Below are 20,707 nucleotides of genomic sequence, written 5' to 3' on the forward strand. Positions count from 1 at the left end.
GATGGATGAGTGTGGAGGAAGGAGAGGAAACGGTTGCCTTGGCGCCGAGAGCCGGAGAGCGTAAGTCAGCGGTTAGCCCTGCAGCAGGTGTGTGTGTGTGTGTGTGTGTGTGTGTCTCTTTTACTTTGTGAGCACCGAGTCACGGGAGGATGTCGTGTGAGGTCGTGAGCGTACACTGCCGGCTGCGACGCATCACTTCCAAGGCAAAACTGACACCGGAAACGCTAAGACAGAGGCATCACACACACACACACACACACACGCACACACCTGTCGTGAGAATCACGGCGTGAAGGAGCTGGTGACACCTGGTGTCAGTAAATGCATCACGTGCACCCGGACCACTGGGTGGTTATTTCCAGAGCGTGCGTGTTGTTCCCTTTGGAGCGCTGAGGCTGTTTGTTCAAACCACGAGGAGCGAGGAGTCAACGGGATTTATTATTAGTCGCAAAGCTGCGATTCATCCTCTTCACTGAGAACGTGTTCCTGGAGCCTAGCTGAGTTTCACAAACCGTTGTCTAAACTTTGCTTTGACTCTCCTGTGAAGTCTGAACTGAACGCGTGACGAGGAGACAATGAACCATCTGAGGCCTCCTTCACACCAAATCATGAAGAGGACGGTTATTTAGGCCAAACAGGAAGTTACCGCCACACTGGTGTCCTCTACCAAACGCTACCACGTTTTCCCCTGGATCACATGACTTCCCCTGGGTCACGTGACTTCCCCTGGATCACATGACTTCCACTTGATCACATGACTTCCACTGGGTCACGTGACTTCCACTGGATCACATGACTTCCACTTGGTCACGTGACTTCCACTGGATCACATGACTTCCACTTGGTCACGTGACTTCCACTGGATCACGTGACTTCCACTTTATTACGTGACTTCCACTGGGTCACGTGACTTCCACTGGATCACATGACTTCCACTTGGTCACGTGACTTCCACTGGATCACATGACTTCCACTTGGTCACGTGACTTCCACTGGGTCACGTGACTTCCACTGGATCACATGACTTCCACTGGGTCACGTGACTTCCACTGGATCACATGACTTCCACTTGGTCACGTGACTTCCACTGGCTCACATGACTTCCACTGGGTCACGTGACTTCCACTGGATCACGTGACTTCCACTGGATCACATGACTTCCACTGGATCACATGACTTCCACTTGGTCACGTGACTTCCACTGGATCACATGACTTCCACTGGGTCACGTGACTTCCACTGGATCACATGACTTCCACTGGATCACATGACTTCCACTGGGTCACGTGACTTCCACTGGATCACATGACTTCCACTGGGTCACGTGACTTCCCCTGTGTCTCATGTTGGCCTTGTTTTGTAAAGCATGTTTAACTTCAGAGGGTTGTTTCCTGAACTATTTTATATTAAAGTTAGGAGTACCCGTAAGTCAACCACGGACCGTAAGAGTCGTTTCTGGTTTTCATAATCCATTCCCCACTGATAATGAGATTAAATGTTCCTCATGTAGCGACCTCAAGAGGAACACACCGACCCCAACCCCCCCCCCCCCCCCCCCTTAATAAACGCTTCTAATTCAATCGTCTCTCTCTGGTTTATATTATTTCCGCGCGCAGATACATCATCATTATCAGGGAAGGTCACGATCTTTCATATTTCTGCCGCTAATTTTTTATCTAATTGCATCTCATCAACCGACACTTTCCCCGTCCACTTTCACAGATGTTGAAATATCTGTGGCAAAAAATGTCCAACCCCAAAGCCCAGAGCCTCAGACACCAGGCAGGCTTTATGATGGCAGCCATGAATATATATTTATATACAACATGAGCCGGCTTCACCGGAGAAACCTGCCGTGCCGAGGGTTACCGGTGAGACTCCGTGCTCTACTTTACTTTATCTACGCGCTCTTACAGAATCTGTGGTTGAACCGTCAGCTTTCAAGCCAGGTTTTATTGTTGTAGTCATACGCATCGTTAGATATCCAACGTGGCGGATTTACGCGAAGATCTGACGGTAATCGTGCCGGTTTAACGGTTCAGGACGTACGGCTGAGGGAAGGGGGGTCCAGAGAAGACCAGGACCGGGACCGAGAGGGATCAGGCTGACGGACCCCGCTGCGGGACAATGAGTCTGGTGGAGGAAGCAATACCACTGATGTCCAGAGGGGCCGCCAACGTCAACACAACATGATATTTAATTAAGTAAAAACAGAAAGACAAAAAAAGTAGAACTCCAAAGTCCTGCATGGTGATCATAATTAGAAGTACACAACTATTGTCAGGAAAATTTACTTTCACTGCAAAAGTAAAAGTATTATTATTGAGCAGAAACAGTCTTTAATTATTCAATGTTTCACTTAATGTAGTGATTCGTTGACGTGTGGCCGATTCCTTTGTGTTGATGTTCAGCGCATCATATTTAATAAGTGTCTCACGTGTTTTTCACGTCAAATCTGAATCTAAAACCTTCACATAAGTTCCATGTTGCTGTGTAACGTTCAAATACTCGAGGGAAGTAGAAGTACCGTGACGTTGTACTTAATTACAGCAGTACATGTAAATGTTACATTCCTCCCCTGAACACCTCCAGACCGACGTTTCAAGACGAGTCTGAATCTACTCCCTGAATAAATTTGCTGAAGCAATTTTCAAATACAAGGAGCGGAAAGTAATCGTCACTTTAAATTGTCGTGTTGAATCAGAGAAGAAGAGGCTCAAGTTGTTTTATTCTAAAAGGCCCAAAGAAAGGGAGAACTCGCCTCCCTCTACCTCGCGGTGAGAGCCTTCAGACTGATGCTTCAGGAGGCTTTGGTTTCCATTAGGACGAGTTCTCAGTCCTTGAACGTGGAGTTTAATTAAGAGCTCTGATTGGCTCACAACTCCGCGCTCAGCGTCATATCTACGGCCCTGAACAAGAAGAATCCCAACGAGGCTTTTTGAGGTAATCATTCATCATCATCATCGTCAGCTGACTACGTCTGTTTGGCCAGCGGGTTAACTCGTCACATGGCAGGAAGTATGGTTGCCATGGTGATCTCGGTCCATGACTTGTGCACTGCGATTTGGGGACCTTTTTTTGTGACTGGTGACTGGTGGCTGTTGCATAGCAACCGAAGCACGCGAGGCCAAACACACGCCGCCTCTCCTGGCAGCGGGAAGCGTCTCACATTCAGAGAGGCTTCTTTCACGTGAGCCAGCAGGAGAACGTTGGGCGGACATGTTGCTCACAGCAGGAGGGCGCCGAGGCCGGCTGCTGGAGGAGAGCGGCGTGTGCGTGGCGGGAACACGAGAAACCGAGGCTGGAGGCGTTTGGGAAAATCTGTTCATGCAACGATACAGAATCAACGTGAAGTTTCTGTCACACAACTTTCATAAGGACTTAATAAGCAGTTAAAACATAACCAAGTAGTTTACGATCTTTCCTAAAGCTAACTCAGTGTTTTACGATATTTTCCTAAACCTAACTCAGTGTTTTACGATCTTTCCTAAAGCTAACTCAGTGTTTTACGAACTTTTCCTAAAGCTTACTCAGTGTTTTACGATCTTTCCTAAACCTAACTCAGTGTTTTACAATCTTTTCCTAAAGTTAACTCAGTGTTTTACGATCTTTCCTAAAGCTAACTCAGTGTTTTACGATCTTTTCCTAAAATGAACTCACTGTTTTACGATCTTTTCCTAAAACTAACTCAGTTTTGTTACGATCTTTTCCTAAAGCTATTCTTCTTTGTTTATATGACCCTATTTCTTATTCCTCTTCCTCTTCGTTTTGTATCTGCCGTTGATTTTCTTCATCAAGCTCATTAGCGCTCAGCATCTTACAGACTTACAGCCGATTACACAATGTTTCTGTCCTTTTTCATTTTTAATTTTGGGGTTTATCTCATTGCCCTGTGTATGATGTGTGCTATTTTTGGATTATTGTGTTGTTGCATGCATGGATTTGTTCTGAGTGTGTGTGAGAGTGTGTGAGAGAGACAGAGAGAGAGAGAGTGTGTGTGTGTGTGTGTGTAGGTCAGCAGCGAGGGGACAGATGACCGATAGGGTTCCAAAGACAGGAAAGCCGTGGGGGCTTCAGGCTTTGTGTATGTGCTCGCAAACGCGCGCACGACTGTGTGTGTGTGTGTGTGTGTGTGTTTGAGTGAGTGATTCGGTGTGGCAGTGGATGGCAGCAAGCATACGGTTCCCCGCGAGCGGAGTACAGTGTCACAGGAAGTGGAGCTAACAAACACACACACACATGCATACACACACACACACGCTGACTTACACACCAAATCATAGAGACAGAAAGGACCCACACATACACACACACAGACAGAAGTGTGAACCGTCCTTCAAACATATTCATTTAGGAGCTGAGAAACACACACTGGAACAACACACTCAGCTGACACACACACACACACACACAAGCTAAATGAACACAGTGAGATGAGACATGAACACAAACTTCTGAAGCGTTCATAATTTTTTAGAGAAACAAGAACAAAAGGTTGAAGCTGTGAGAAGTAAAGACAGCGCCGTCGCCGTGGTGACGGCATCGCCGCCGCGGGGCCCTTTAATCATCAGAGAGGCGGCGCCGTGACTCTCACGGTGTAATAGTATTACGTCTCTCAAGGCCTCGTGTGACTTGAGAAGTGTTTCTTCTTCTTGCCTCGCTACTCTCAGTCGTCTCAGTTGGGTAAATATTGAATGGCAGCAGAAGATGTGACGCTGACACCAAATGGAGACGCCTGTTCTGCATCTCTATCGACGATGTCATCGGAGGCCCTGCTCGGCCTCTGATTGGCTCAGAGCACAAAGTGCATCTGCATCAGGATGATGAACAGAACTTAAACATTAGAAAACATTGTAAAAAAAGAAAAAAGGGAGATCGCACCGAGTTGCGGAAGCAAGAAAACCTGGACGTTTGTGAAGGCAACGCGTGAACCTCTAGTGGTGGGCAGTGGTACTACATGAGGAGATGCAGAAAGACTTTTATTTAGATCTTCACATATTACACAAGTTCAAAGTTCAAAGTACACAGCCTTTTTCTTTTTTTATATACTTTTCATATTTCTATTATTATTACTGTTATTATTATTATTATTATTATTATTATAGTGTGTTTGTTTTTGTACCTCTGTTGACTCGGAGAGCCCTGCAAAAATAATTCCGATGTGTCTGGACTGCTGGTCGAGGCACAGATAGCAAAAAATAAATCTTGAACCTTAAATAAAACTAAGTGATGAATGAATACATGTTGACAGGCACGTGCACAGATAGAGCCCTAGTGGTGCTCAAGCTCCTCCCCTTTTGCCCTGGATGAGTAAAGTGCCCTTTTTGCTGGAGACACTTTTTTTTAATTCATCCGTATTAAGAATAAAAGTTACTCTCTCTGTCATCAAGTCCCCTCAAATGTGTTTTAATATCCGACGGGTCATTTATTTGAGTTCTTGTGAGAATTTCGCCCCGACATGCTCCGCGACGCTCACGAGCCCCCCCCCCCCCTCTCCCTCCCCCCGCCGCGCCCCTCCCTCCGCCTCCTCCTCCTCCACTTCCTCCTCCGCGCAGGTCTCCTCGCGCCACCAAGCGGCTGCACGTCCTTCTCCTCTGACGCGCAGCACCAGACACACAGGTCATGACGTGTTTGTCCCCTAACGTTGTTTTGTGATAAATCAACCACAACATTACGCTGCTGAAAACATGACGTCACACCTGGTCCGACGTTTCCTAAACAAATAAACAAACAAAAACTCTGTGATTTCAAAGCCTCGTCCAGCTGTTTACTGACGTTAGTTATGTTTAGAGAGAAGAGAAGAGAGAGAGAGAGAGAGAGAGAGAGAGAGAGAGAGAGAATTCTTATTCCGTTCTATTTAACAGGGGCTAGTCTAGGATTTTCGTGGCCAGACTGAAAAAAAAATCATAAGGCCTCTCTTGTTCAGAGGGCCGGGCCAAATGTGGAGGCGGGCCGTATCCGCCCGGGCCTTAGTTTGAGGACCACTGCTCTTGGCTGTTGATGTCTATCAATATCGCTCATTTTGAAAATGACGTAAGAGGGCAATACGGATCCGTATCAGACCAGCGAGGAGGGCAATGCGTGGCTGGCATGACGACCCATTAGCCAATCAGAACGTTTGTACTGTTGTTGCTATATAATAATTCATCTTTATTCATAAAGAAAATGTAAGCTAGCGGTCTGATGCTGCCAGAGGAAACGCAGGTTGAGGACAGCTTCATCAGTGTATTGATGCTAATGCTTAAACTCTGGCAGAGTTTTTTTGGCATTGGGTGCCCTTTTTTTGGGTTTGAGCACCTGCCCCCCAAAATGTCTGTGCACGTGCCTGACCAGCAGTGTGTGTGTGTGTGTAAACACCCTCAGTTTTACTGTCACTGAGGAAAAACATATCACTCACACACACACACACACACAAACACACACACACAGCCCTCAGTGTAATGTCCCCAGACAGTTTAAATGTGACAGGCCGTCTTAAAAGGGTGAGAAGATTAGTGAGTGTGTGAAGCGGCGAGTGGGGCGTATTAACTGGAAGTGTGTCGGCTTAACTGCGAATGGTTGCGAGTCTGCTCACATTGTGTGTGTGTGTGTGTGTGTGTGTGTGTGTGGTCCTCATGGGTGGAAGCTGCTCCGAGCCTCCTGTGGTTCTCTGAGGTCTCCGTCGTGGTTTCTCTGCACCGCCTGCTCTCCGGCCCACCTGTCTGCGTTGTTTGACCTCCCGCCCTCTCCTGTGTGACCTCTGCCTTTCCCACAATGCCCCTCTCCCACACCCCTAGCCCTTTGCCTATGCACGGTTACCTGGTAACAGACAGCTGCTGTTGCCATGGTGCTACCCATGTGTCCAAATCGCTCTCTGAATGACTGATGGTCGGCTGTCGATGGCTGGCTCTGTTGTTTATGTTTCTCCCTCGCGCACACACACACACACACACACACATATGCATACAAACATGATCTGAGTCCCGCGATAGGGCCACACACACACACACACAGTCACATTCTGGGCCGTAATGATTGGCTGTCAGGAGAACATGACCCTGATTTGGGCCTGTGGGACTCGAAGTTGTAGCGTGAAGTGAGTTTGAGGAGGCTTGACGTGTGCGTGTGCGTGTGTGTGTGTGAACCGAGCGGTGAAGTAGGTTGAATATTAAAAGTGCTCCCTTGGCTTCAGACCGGGGGAAAAATTGCATTCGAATATATTTGGAATGCTTGAAATAACCCGGGCGGCGCTCGCTGCGACTGATCTTTGCTCTTCTCTGACGGCCGGTCCCTCTCTCGCCGCGCTCCCCGAGTCCTTCGGATATTACCGACCGCTTTCTGCCGCCTCGCAGGTCGGTGCCCGGTATCACCGCGGTAGCTTAACCTCTGACCTGTGCCGCTCCGCCTGCTGGCGTTGAGAGACGAGCCGACTCCGGAGTGAGAGAGCTAAAGACGGGCCGACGGAGGTGGAGACGCCCCGTGTGACTCGGCTCCGATCTCGTCATGATCGGCCGACGAGACAACGGCTGGAACTTCACTTCAAGTCATTTTGAAATCCCCACTTTTTTTAATTTTGCTTCTTGAAGAGAAAAACATTTTTTGATTTTCCAACTCTTCTTTTTGACGTGGCCGCTAGGCGCCGAGGAATCTGCGCGGGAGACGCCAGTTCATTTAATATATTGTCACCGTTTTTAGATTTTTACATTAAGGACAGAGAGAGATTCCAAAGATAGAAGATGAGGTCATCGAAACTCAAGGGAAATGAACCGAAAAGCTCCGGTTTGTTCGAGTCCGATTCCCTCTTTTGATTTGTCTACCCTCAGTATCTTTTATCTGGTTTTATTTACTCCGGGGCTTTCTTATGTTCATGGAGGCCAATATCAGAGAAGAACATGTCTCAGAACAGCAGGAGTTCCTGAGCTCTTTAAGAACAAGTACAATCAGAGGCGGGAGGCGTCCAGGAGGCCCGAACCACCTCAGCTGACTCCTTTCGACGCGATGGAGTAGCGGCTCGACTCCGAGCTCCCTCCTGATGCCCGGGCTCCGTAGACCCATCCGCATCATTTTTAGACTCTTTGGAGAAACTGACTTATTTAAAAGTTGACCAAGGCAGGCAACAAGGAGAGGTTGGGCGGGTCCATCAAACACAGACGTTCACCCAGGAGTCCAGTGTTCGTGTCCCGTGTGAAACTGAGCGTCTCGTCCCCCGGCATCCCGTACGTCTCTCCTCCTGACCTCAGACGACCGTTGCCTCAACCGAACTTCCCGTGAAGACAGAAGTTTGAGAAGCCGCTCCGCAAAACACATGAATACAAACTGAACAGGATGCAACAAACTCCCACCAAATGATAAAGCTGGATTAGGATCAACTGCAGGCTAATTGGCCCAGAGCCAAGCTGGGAGCTGATAGCACTCTGCCACCGGGAGACTGGCTGGGCTCTGGGGCTCATGGCGGACTGTCATTAAAGGGCCACATGTATCTCCTGAGAGACTCAGTCGGAAGTTCGGAAGTGTAAGAACTGATGAATCGGTAACATCGCAGAACCAATATTCATATTGTGTTCATGTCGACACGTGTGGATGACTGGTGCTTTGGTCACAAACATGCAAACGACTCCTTTATACGAGCAAAACAAAGACTTTAGAGTTGTTTAGCCTGGTTTTTTTGGGGGGGTCACATTGTGGTCATTTTGAGTGTTTTGTAGTTACTGTGTTCTCTGTGTAGTAGTTATGTTTCTGATTATAGTTGTTTTGTCTTTGTGGTAGTTGTGGTCTTTCTGCATATCTTTGTGTTGTGCTGGTCTCTTTGTGGTCTTTCTACTTCTCTTTGTGTTGTGCTGGTCTCTTTGTGGTCTTTCTACTTCTCTTTGTGTTGTGCTGGTCTCTTTGTGGTCTTTCTACATCTCTTTGTGTTGTGCTGGTCTCTTTGTGGTCTTTCTACATCTCTTTGTGTTGTGCTGGTCTCTTTGTGGTCTTTCTGCATCTCTTTGTGTTGTGCTGGTCTCTTTGTGGTCTTTCTACTTCTCTTTGTGTTGTGCTGGTCTCTTTGTGGTCTTTCTGCATCTCTTTGTGTTGTGCTGGTCTCTTTGTGGTCTTTCTGCATCTCTTTGTGTTGTGCTGGTCTCTTTGTGGTCTTTCTACTTCTCTTTGTGTTGTGCTGGTCTCTTTGTGGTCTTTCTACTTCTCTTTGTGTTGTGCTGGTCTCTTTGTGGTCTTTCTGCATCTCTTTGTGGTCTTTCTGCAGTTGCCTGTTGTGTTTTCTTCGTGGTCATGTTGAGTCTTCCCCTGGTGGACCCATGCCTCTTTGAGGTCATATGTTGTAAGTGGAGGCCGTGGAGACCCGTGGTGGTCTGGGTCCTCTGTGTTCTGGTGGTCCAGTAACCCGGTCAGTCTGCTAGATACCGGTCTTGGGGAAGTCTACATCGCCAACCAGCTGAACCCAGTATAAGGCTCTGTGTAACTCATGCAAACACATTTCAACATTGTGAAGCACCCTCGTCTGTCACCAGACACGAGAGAGGAAGGATCGGCCAATCACAATCAAGAGAGGTCGCCTCATGTTTGTCTTTATTTTTTTCAAGTGGTCTTAAATGTCATTCCTGGTGGTCTGAGAGAAGTCTTTAAAGTCTTGAACCTTCAGAGAGGACAACTCTAAATGTCAGCAGGAGATTCAACTCCCCCTCCTCTCTCTCCTAATTCTTCTTATTCTTCCCTCCTCATTTGTGTGTTCTCCTCTCTCTCTCTCTCTCTGAGTATTTGACCTAGTTTGATCCTGAATGGTTTGGGGGCCGTCTGTCTCTGAGATAAACTCATTGGCTCCAGATCATTTAGAGAGCAATGCCATTTCTCTCCCCACCCCTCCATGGATGCTATTTGGGGAATGCAAGGAGCAGAATGTGTCTGCGTATGTGTGTGTGTGTGTGTGTGTTCTTTAATCTGTTAAGTGGGTTGATACATATGCGGGAGAAAGGACTCGCACGCACAGAGCTGTCAGAGAATAAAAGGGTGGCTCGCTGGCTACAGATAAGGCCGGGAAGTGTTGCGTATCCAAAGATATCTGCCACACAGACACAGCGAGCACTGATAGGCAGATTTATTCAAAAAGGTCACGCTGCACTTGAGCTGTGTGTGTGTGTGCTTGTACTTCTATCCCAGTGGGGACCTTAACCTGCGTGCACTAAGACCCATGGGGACCCGTGTCAATGTGGGGACCAACAATGAGGTCCCCACCGGCACACCACTCCCACGAGCTTCAAAACACTAGGGGCGGCTGTAAAGCTCAGTGGGGTAAGGGGGTCGTCCTGCAACCCCAAGGTCGTCGGTTCGATCCCCGCTCTCCCCATTGGTTGCAAGTCGAAGTGCCCATGAGCAAGGCACTGAACCCCCGGGTGCATCACTGCAGCCCACTGCTCCTTAATAACTAAGGATGGGTTAAATGCAGAGAATACATTTCGTTGCCTATGTACCTGTGCAATGACAATAGATTGAATCCAAAACACGAGACACGCCCAATGCACTTTTTTAAATAAGATGTAATTCGATTAATCTCTCTTTCTTTTAATTAAATTAAAAATAGACACCACAAAGAGAGAGAGAGTGATGGATATATGAATATTCTATTCAGGAATTCTCTGATTGCAGCATGTCAGCCTTGTTATCATTAAAAGATGCTGGATAGGACACAGAATGTGTGGAGAAGTTCAACCAGATCATATCCCCAAACTGGTAACGTGTTGTGGAGGTCAACCAGCAAACGGTGTGTGTGTGTGTGTTCTTTTACTTCTATTCCAGTGGGGACCTGTACCTGAGTGCACTAAGACCTATGGGGACCCGTGTCACCGTGGAGACCAACAATGAGGTCCCCACCGACACACCACTCCCACATGCTTCAAGACAGTAGACACGCCCAATGCACTATTTAAATTGAAATATTAATCTATCCATCTCTCCCTCTATCTCAATTAAATAACAAACAGACACCACAAAGAGAGAGAGAGATGAATATTCTATTCAAGAATTCTCTGACGGCAGCATTTCATCTTTGTTATCGCTGAAAGAGCTGAGATGTCCAATAGGACACCGAATATGTGGAGGTCGACCAGATCATATCCCCAAATATGCTAAACGTGTGGTGGAGGTCCACACAGAGTGGTGCTCTGCGATGGGACTGCATTTAAAGTGCATTTAGCGATCCCGTGGGCCTGCGTCCCGATTAGTGACACACGCAGGCGCACACGGTGTGCGTTTTGTTCCTCCGCAGGCCGCTCCGTGGGTCTGATGCTCTCGTCTGGTCTCAGAAGGCTAATTACACTGAGTGCACCGTGGTGGAGCTGCCTGGAGATTATTCATGGTTTCTTCCGCTGTCGGACTCGTTCCAGTCAGCCGAGTCATCATCCAATGCCTCTTTCCCCCGATTGGCTCGTGATTCCTGATCCTTCTTTGTGCCCTCTTCCTCTTTTTGTTTTCAAATTACTCTGAACACACCACCAAGTACAATTCAGTCCTCTCTCGTATCTCCAATCAGCCCCGGAGACTCGGTCCGTCGGCCAGCGCCCGGACATTCAACACGGATGGTTTTTTTCCGATCATTATAACAATTTCTGTCTCGGCGGCTCTGGATGCAAATCATCGTCCTCCCTCCGTTTCGCCTTTTTGTCCATAGAGAGAAAGAAAACACCGACAAAAGAAACAGAAATTGGACCTTGGAGCCCCGGCGGCCTCAAACTGCAGCTCAGTGCTTTGCAGTCGCTCAGAATGACGTCCAACACACCAGCAAGGACACGGAGCGAGCACTCAACTTCAGGATCTCCTCCGATGGAAAGATCCATCCATCCATTATCTTTACCTGGGGGGGGGGGGGGGGGGTAAAGCTGACATTGGGCAAAGGCAATGTCAGCTGGGATCAATCTAGTCCACATTCACACTTACAGGCAATTTAGAGTCTTAACATAACCTAAGCTGCATGTTTTTGGACTTTCAGAGGAAGCATGGAATTCCAAATTTAGGCCGTCGCCATCTTGGTTTCTTTCTGCAACCAGTGAACGGGAGTCAGCACCTTGAGATCTCCTGACTGACGCCACACGACAGACTCCATGGACACTTCTGGTGGATCTGTCCATCACAAGGTAGCCCCGCCCTAAAGTGTGCTGCTTTAGGGCATAAAAAGAAGAGACATTTTCTCATAGACTTCTATACAACCGGAGGAGTCGCCCCCCCCCCCCCTGCTGGTCAGTAGAGAGAATGCAGCGGCTCCACTTCCTCAAAACTGGAGGTTTTCACCTGCTCCGGAGAGAAGAGAGACTCCCACATGCAGATTGCTCCTCGAGTCGTGTTATTATGGGATGGTAGGCCTCACGGCGGCACATTCAGTCAGTTGCGATGTCTCTAAACGTTGGTATCATCTTACTTATTCACAATTATTCGTGTTGGAAATCCATCTTGCAGTTGGATTGATTGTAATCAACGGCTACTGGAACATTATTGTTGATTGTTATCCCGTGTGAGTGGTTCTGCAATGAAAGACAGTAAAACAGCGTGAGCGTTGAACACACGATTCAATTACAATCTGTGTTTTCTCCCACTCACCTTTTCCTTTCCTCTCCCCAATAACTGTCTCTCTCTCTCTCACCTTCCTTTTTTTTTAAGTGCCTCGTTGAAACGATTGAGGATTTTTTTTTTTTTTTTCCCGCGAGATTACAATCATTGCGTTTTATTCATCATAATTGCTCGCTGATTGCAATAATTCCAGCGGCCTCTTTGGCGCCCGGCGCGCCACGCGCTCGTATTTATGGATGTGCGCTTTGTGTGTTTGCGAGAGTCAATTTGTCTTTTCGCAGCCTGTAAATGCGAGACAGGGCGCGCTTAATGCGTCTGTTTGTAAATCGGAGTCGGGGGGGGGGGGGGGGGGGGTCACACTGTGACCAGATAGGTGTTTTAGTAAAGAGAAGGACAATCCTGGCTCTGGAGGTGGAGAAGAAGTGAGCAACGCGTCGCTGCGGAAAAAAGAGAGAGAGGCCGTGAAAAGAGAGAACAAAACGAGCCTCAGAGAGAACGCATCTTATCGGGCGGCGCGGAGTCGTCTGATGGAGGAACGAAGGACGAGCATGAGAGGCATTGACAAATAATAAAGTATCTATCTATCTTTCTAGGAAGAGAGAGAGGAAGAGGTTGAGACTCGAGTGACGGAGGATGACGAGAGAGAGAAAATAAACATCGAGAGGGTTTACAGAGGGAAAAGAATAAGAAGAAAAGAAAAAAATAAGTGAAACGAGGGGAGGTGAAAGAATGATTTTGAGAGAGCGAGAGAGCGAGAGAGCGAGAGAGGCGGTTGTTGTTCCAGCGTCGCTCGTCCCTCGGGAGCCTTTAGACCTTTAAAATCTCCTTCCCTTTTTTTTCCCGCAGGCCGCTAATGCTCCCGTCGCCCCCCCCCCCCCCCCCGTTCCTCCTCCTCAGCCCTCCCTCGTTTATCGCTCCTCATCCCTCTCTTTCTCGAAACCACTGCTCAGTTTGCTCTTTCACTGCTTTACCTTCAAGCACCTCCCTTCTTTCCTTCCATCCATCCTTCCTTCCTTTCCTCTCCCATCCACTCAGATCCCAGCGTTCTTTTTTCGTCTAGCCTCTTGCTTCCCACCTTCCCTGCAGCTCTGTGGCTGCTATTATTAAATTGCCTATAAGAACATTGAGTGTTGCGTTCAGCCCACAGTTAGCCGTTAGCTGTTAGCCGTTAGCTGTTAGCCGTTAGCCGTGGACAGACACCGAGATGCTCACATCACGCATGTTTAAAACGTGTCTGAACCCGATGGAAACGTTCACTCAGTTGCAGCTGCAGGGCTTCAGAGACGTGTGTTGTCTAACATAGGGGGGTAAAAAGTTGTATTTTTTTTTTTTTAATCAGTCGGGAAAATATATTATTTTGAAAAACGAGCGGATCCACCCGTGTGTACGTCTGAGCCGCGTTCAGGAGTCTTAAAGTTCGGGTTCATCGCTGCAGGCGAGTCTCACGCGCCGAACCCTCTGCTGGCGGCACAGTGACAAAGAATCTTAAAACATATTCAATTCAATTCAATTCAGTTTATTTGTATAGCCCAATTTCACAAATTACAAATTTGTCTCGGAGTGCTTTACAATCTGTACACATAGACATCCCTGCCCCAAAACCTCACATCGGACCAGGAAAAACTCCCAAATAACCCTTCAGGGGGAAAAAAAGGGAAGAAACCTGCAGGTGAGCAACAGAGGAGGATCCCTCTCCAGGATGGACAGATGCAATAGATGTCATGTGTACAGAAGGACAGATTTAGAGTTAAAATACATTCAATGAATATGACAGAGTGTATGAATAGTTCATAGTAGGCATATTCCACGATGGAGACCTCCACGATCCATCAGGCAGATGGCGGTGGGGAGGAGTGGGCGGAGTCTCAACAGTGGGCGGAGTCTCAACAGGACAGTGGCGTAGTCAGGAGCAGGAACTCCACGACCCATACCTCGATGATCCATCAGGCAGATAGGATCTATGTCGTCTCATAGGGTCCGATGACCCCATGAGACGTGAAGTCAAAAGGACTCCGGGAGAAAGCAGAGTTAGTAACGTGTGATTGAGAGATGAAAATTCATCCTTAAGGAGAGAAAAAGAGGAGATAGGTACTCAGTGCATCCTAACGTCCCCCGGCAGCTATAAGCCTATAGCAGCATATCAAGGGGCTGGACCAGGTGAACCTGATTCAGCCCTAACTATAAGCTCTGTCAAAGAGGAAGGTCTTCAGTCTACTCTTAAACGAGGTGACTGTGTCTGCCTCCCGGACTGAAATTGGAAGCTGGTTCCATAAAAGAGGAGCTTGATAACTAAAGGCTCTGGCTCCCATTCTACTTTTTAAGACTCTAGGAACTACAAGTAGTCCCGCATTTAGTGAGCGTAGCTCTCTAATGGGGCAATATGGTACTACAAGCTCCTTAAGATATGATGGTGCATCACCAATCAAGGCTTTGTACGTTAAGAGAAGAATTTTAAAAGTGATTCTTGATTTTACTGGGAGCCAGTGCAGAGCAGCTAGTGCAGGAGTGATGTGATCTCTTTTCTTAGTTTTAGTGAGAACACGAGCTGCAGCATTCTGGATCAACTGGAGGGACCTAAGAGACTTATTAGAGCAGCCTGATAATAAGGAGTTGCAGTAATCCAGTCTCGAAGTAACGAACGTGAACCAATTTTTCTGCATCTTTTTGTGACAAGATGTGCGTGATTTTTAAATATTACGTAGATGAAAGAATGCAGTCCTTGAGATTTGCTTTACGTGGAGTTAAAGGACAAGTCGATCAAAGATAACGCCAAGATTCTTTACAGTGGTGTTGGATGCCAGGGCAATGCCGTCTACAGAATCCACATCACCAGATAATTGATCTCTGAGGTGCTCAGGGCCGATTAAAATTACTTGGTTTTGTCTGAGTTTAACATCAAGAAATTGCAGGTCATCCATGTTTTTATGTCTTTAAGACATGCTTGAATTTTACCGAGTTGGTTGCTCTCCTCTGGTTTTATCGATAAGTATAGTTGAGTATCATCTGCATAACAATGAAAGTTTATGGAGTGTTTCCTGATAATATTGCCCAAAGGAAGCATGTATAAGGTAAATAAAATTGGTCCAAGCACAGAACCTTGTGGAACTCCGTGATTAACGTTGGTGGTTATCGAGGCGTCATCGTTTACAAATACAAACTGAGATCGATCTGATAAATAGGATTTAAACCAAATTAGTGCCGTGCCTGAAATGCCAATCGACTGCTCCAGTCTCTGTAACAGGATGTCATGGTCAATGGTGTCGAATGCAGCACTAAGGTCTAACAAGACCAGGACAGAGAGGAGTCCTTTATCTGCTGCCATTAAGAGGTCATTTGTAATTTTCACCAGTGCCGTCTCGGTGCTGTGGTGTTTTCTAAATCCTGATTGAAATTTCTCAAATAAACTATTATGATGTAGAAAGTCGCACAACTGATTTGCGACCACTTTCTCAAGGATCTTGGAGAGGAAATGGAGGTTAGAGATCGGTCTGTAGTTAGCCAACACCTCTGGATCCAGAGTGGGCTTCTTCAGGAGAGGTTTAATAACAGCCACTTTGAAGAAGTGTGGTACGTGGCCTGTTAGCAGAGACACATTGATAATATCTAATAGAGAGCTGCCAATTAAAGGCAAAACGTCTTTAAGCAGCCTCGTCGGGATGGGGTCCAAGAGACAGGTAGACGGGTTAGAAGTAGAAACCGTTGAAGATAATTGGTCACGGTTGATGGGAGAAAAGCCCTCCAAATATACACCAGGGCATACAGCGGTTTCCAAGGCCATTCCACTTGAGGACAGATTGGCACTGGTTATGGGCAAGAGAATATTAATCTTGTCCCTAATAGTTAAAATCTTTTCATTAAAGAAGTTCATAAAGTCATTACCACTGAGGTTTATAGGAATGCTCGGCTCCACAGAGCTGTGACTCTCTGTCAGCCTGGCTACAGTGCTGAAGAGAAACCTGGGGTTTGTTTTATTTTTCTATTACTGATGAGTAATAGGCTGCTCTGGCATTACGGAGGGCCTTCTTATATGTTTTAAGACTATCTCGCCAAACTAAGCGGGATTCTTCGAGATTAGTTGAACGCCATATGCGTTCAAGCTTTCGTGACGTTTGCTTCAGTTTGCGGGTCTGAGGGTTATACCAGGGAGCAAACCTCCTCTTCCTCACTGTCTTCTTCTTCAGAGGGCTATCGAGTCCAGTGTCATTCTCAGAGAGCCTATGGCACTGTCAACAAGATGATCAATCTGGGACGGACTAAAGTTAGACCAGGAGTCCTCTGTTAGATTGAGACGTGGTATCGAATCAAAAACAGAAGGAATCGCTTCTTTAAATTTAGCTACAGCACTGTCAGTTAGACATCTGGTGTAGAAACTTTTGACTAACGGTGTACACTCCGGTAGTATAAATTCAAAAGTTATGAGGTTGTGGTCTGACAGAAGAGGATTCTGTGGGAAGACGTTCAAATGCTCAATGTCAACGCCATAAGTAAGAACAAGATCAAGCGTGTGGCCAAAGCTGTGAGTGGGTTTCTGTACTCTCTGACAGAAGCCAATCGAGTCCAACAAGGAGATGAATGCAGCACTAAGGCAATCATTATCAACATCCACATGGATATTAAAATCTCCAACAATAATAACTTTATCAGTTTTAAGAACCAAACTTGATATAAATTCTGAGAATTCAGATATAAACTCTGAATATGGACCTGGTGGCGGTACAGAATCACAAATCGAATTGGCTGTAGTGTTTTCCAGGTTGGATGTGAAAGACTAAGAACAAGGCTTTCAAATGAGGTGTAGTGTAATTTTGGTTGAGGATTAATTAATAGGCTCGATTCAAAGATGGCTGCTACTCCACCTCCTCGACCGGTGCCTCGAGGAATGTGAGTATTAATATGACTTGGAGGAGTCGATTCATTCAGGCAGACATATTCTTCATGGCTCAGCCAGGTTTCAGTTAGGCAACATAAATCAATGTGATTATCTGATATTAAATCATTTAGTAACACAGCTTTAGATGACAGAGATCGAATATTTAGGAGACCACATTTAATAGACCTGTTTTGTTGCACTGCTGAAATAATGGTGTTAACTTGTATAAGGTTATTGTGTACGACTCCTCTTCTGCTTACTTTTGATTTATTTAATTGAAGTGGCCGTGGGACAGACACAGTCTCTACTCTAGAGTCATGGGTGGGTAACTGCTCGAATGGAAGAGCAGAGAAGGGTGTTAAACTACAACTCTGCTCGGTTCCTGATCTGAACCCTGGGTTGTCATGGATTAAGTCCGGTGATCAACTTGGTCATATTCGCAGAAATGAGACGCTCCGTCCAACGTGGGATGAATGCCGTCTCCTCATCAGATCAGGTTTTCCCCAGAAAGTCTTCCAGTTGTCTCGTAGCCCACATTATTCGCTGGGCACCACCTCGACAGCCAGCGGTTGAAAGCGACATTCGCTATACAATTCATCTGTCTGCAAATTTGGGAGGGCCAGAGAAAATTACGGTGTCCGACAACGTCTTGGCATAAGCACACACCGATTCCACATTAATTTTAGTGACTTCCGACCGGCGGGCTCGCGTCATTACCACCGCGTGTATTACAATCTGACTGTATCTCCGCTTATCCTTAGCCAGCAGCTTCAAACAAGACTCCACGTCGCCCGCTCTGGCCCCGGGAGGCACACGACTCTGGTCCGTGGCCGCTATTTTCACGTTCCTGACTATAGAGCTCCCGATAACCAGGGTGTGTTCCTCAGCGGGTGTGTCGCTGAGCAGGAAAACTGGTTCAACGTGAAGTGGTTGGTGCACAGCGGGCTTCTGTGTAGACTTACTACTCCTGCGAACAGTTACCCAACCACCCAGCTGCACGGTTACCGCGGGGAACAGCTATCAGCTGACTGTAGCTCAGCGCGGCTACGGGAGAGGCGGGCTAACTAGCATAGCTGTCTGAGCTCGATAGCGGGCCGTGCATCTAACCCACTTAGACCTGCCTCCAACCTAGCAAATAAACTACACTTGTTGCATGTATCGTTATCATTAAGGGAGGCAGGGGGATAACTATACATGAGACACACTGAGCAAGAGGGGAGGGAGAGAAGAAGAAGTCATGCTCGCTGTTGAGCTGGCAACCAGAGCTTACCGGAAGAGTGAGATGATGCGTTATTCAACCTGCTCAATGAATTCTGTCACTTCAGGGAAATGACAACTGGTTTCAAGTTGGCCGATAAAGTCGCTGCTGTGTGGGCGAGTGAACGGCGGAATATTCTCCATGTTTCAGACGTTGACCGGGTGGAAGAGGCTTTTAAAAGAGTTTGAGCGGTACTCCAACCACAAAAGACCCGACTGCAAAGAATAGACCTGCAACCCATTTGTAAACAAACCCACCCGGTGAATCGAGCCCGTCCGAGCTAGAAGAAAATGTGTTGGAGATGCAAATGACGGTGGCCTTAAGGGACATTTCACACAACAACTCTGCCTGTTCTAATGACAGCGACCAGAACTCGGTTAGGAGCAGCGGACCAAACACACGTCTGTGTCGCGTCTCCATCAGCGGCTCGTTGCAGGTAAACAAGCGCGGCTCACACTCATTCGGCGTAATGATGAGTTATAGTTTTGGCACTTTATGCCCTTTCTTCAGAATTGTATGTCATCATTTATGAGCGTTATTTTATATAAGCGGTCCGGTGAAATCATTCTGACACAGAACAGAATCCGTCTTCAAAAGGTTGGGACCGCTTGTCTGCACATGAGAGCAAAAGTCAGAGTGTGTGTGTGTGTGTGTGTCAGGGGGATCACTCAATCATCTGCTGCAAATCAAAACTTCCGTCCTCAACTCCTCTCCCTCTCTTCTTCTGGTTCTTCTCTCGTCTTCCTGTCCCACCAGATGAGGGACGGAACACTGAAATCAGGCAGTCTGTCTATAAACATTGTATGGAGGTTTCATGGGCTAGAGCCAATCAGATTCTGAAACCGTCACGCCCAGCGGCACGGAGCTCCACCCTGAAGCTCCACCCTCTGTTGCATCCATCCCATCGACACAGTTGTCACGGCGATGACATGTTCTCTTGATTTAACAACTGAATTCATCATTCTCAGAAAGAAAGAACCACTCAGTGGCCTCAAACGCCTTTCTCAAGGGAGCTTGTTTGCAGTTGTTATTTTTGACCAAGTTTATTTTGAACTTTATTTTCTTCCTTCTTTCTTCCTTCTTCTCGCGTTTATTAGCTAGTTAGTGTGCAAGTTGTGTGCCCGTTGACCTGACGCTTGATCCAGGGCGACGCTGGAGTCGCTGTCGCCGCGGGCGTCATCGGCAAACGCTATTTTTTCCGCGATCATTTCGACCGAATTTTCTCACTGTGTGACTGTGTGTGTGTGTGTGTGTGTGTGTGTGTGTGTGTGTGTGTGTGTGTGTTTCACACCAATCTGTATTGACTTAACTGCATCAATCTTTGATAATTCATATAAATATTCCACACGACTCGCTGAGGAAGAGGAGCTGCGTTTCAGAGTGAAGAGGGCCTGTAATGCCTTAAACGGTGCAGTTATCTGAAAGGTGAGAACAGATGAAGTGATGGGGGAGGGTTGACCCCCCACGCACATGTGGGGGAGGGGAACGTAGCCAACCAGCTAACGGAGAGGCGACGTTTCATCCGGTACGTTTCCCCCTCCGCGGGTGTCGCGGCGTGCTTCACCTTGTCCTGCTGACCCTCGGGCGGCGGTCACTTCATCGCTTTCATCACAACGTGTTCAAGGTTCTCCCCACAGAGGTCAGCTCAGGGTCATAGTTCTCCCCACAGAGGTCAGCTCAAGGTCATAGTTCTCCCCACAGAGGTCAGCCCAGGGTCATAGTTCTCCCCACAGAGGTCAGCTCAAGGTCACCAACCAACGGCCCTAGAGTTTCGGTAAACATGGCGGTGACGGTTGATAAAAAGACAAGCGTTAATAAGTTCTCCAGACGCGTTGCACTTCTAGCGTTGCACTTCTATCTTAGCACTTCTAGCGTTGCACTTCTAGCTTTGTCATCGTCTTTGATGTCGTCTCTGTGTGTCAGGCCTGTGTTCGATTATCTTTATTATTTTTTTTCTTCTCGCGTTGCACTGGTCAACTTGAGAAAAAGCCGATGAGATGTTATTGTTATTGTTGCGGGGGGAGCTCTTTGCGTACAAACCATTA

General features: G+C 47.2%; 1 protein-coding gene across 1 annotated transcript in view; it reads left to right on the forward strand.

Annotated features, from left to right (window-relative positions):
• Nucleotides 1–20,707, forward strand: part of pvrl2l (PVR cell adhesion molecule related 2 like) — a 350,989-nt gene that overhangs the window by 303,561 nt on the left and 26,721 nt on the right. The window lies entirely within an intron of this gene.

Source organism: Pseudoliparis swirei, chromosome 1 (assembly GCF_029220125.1).
Source record: "Pseudoliparis swirei isolate HS2019 ecotype Mariana Trench chromosome 1, NWPU_hadal_v1, whole genome shotgun sequence".
Taxonomy (NCBI): domain Eukaryota; kingdom Metazoa; phylum Chordata; class Actinopteri; order Perciformes; family Liparidae; genus Pseudoliparis; species Pseudoliparis swirei.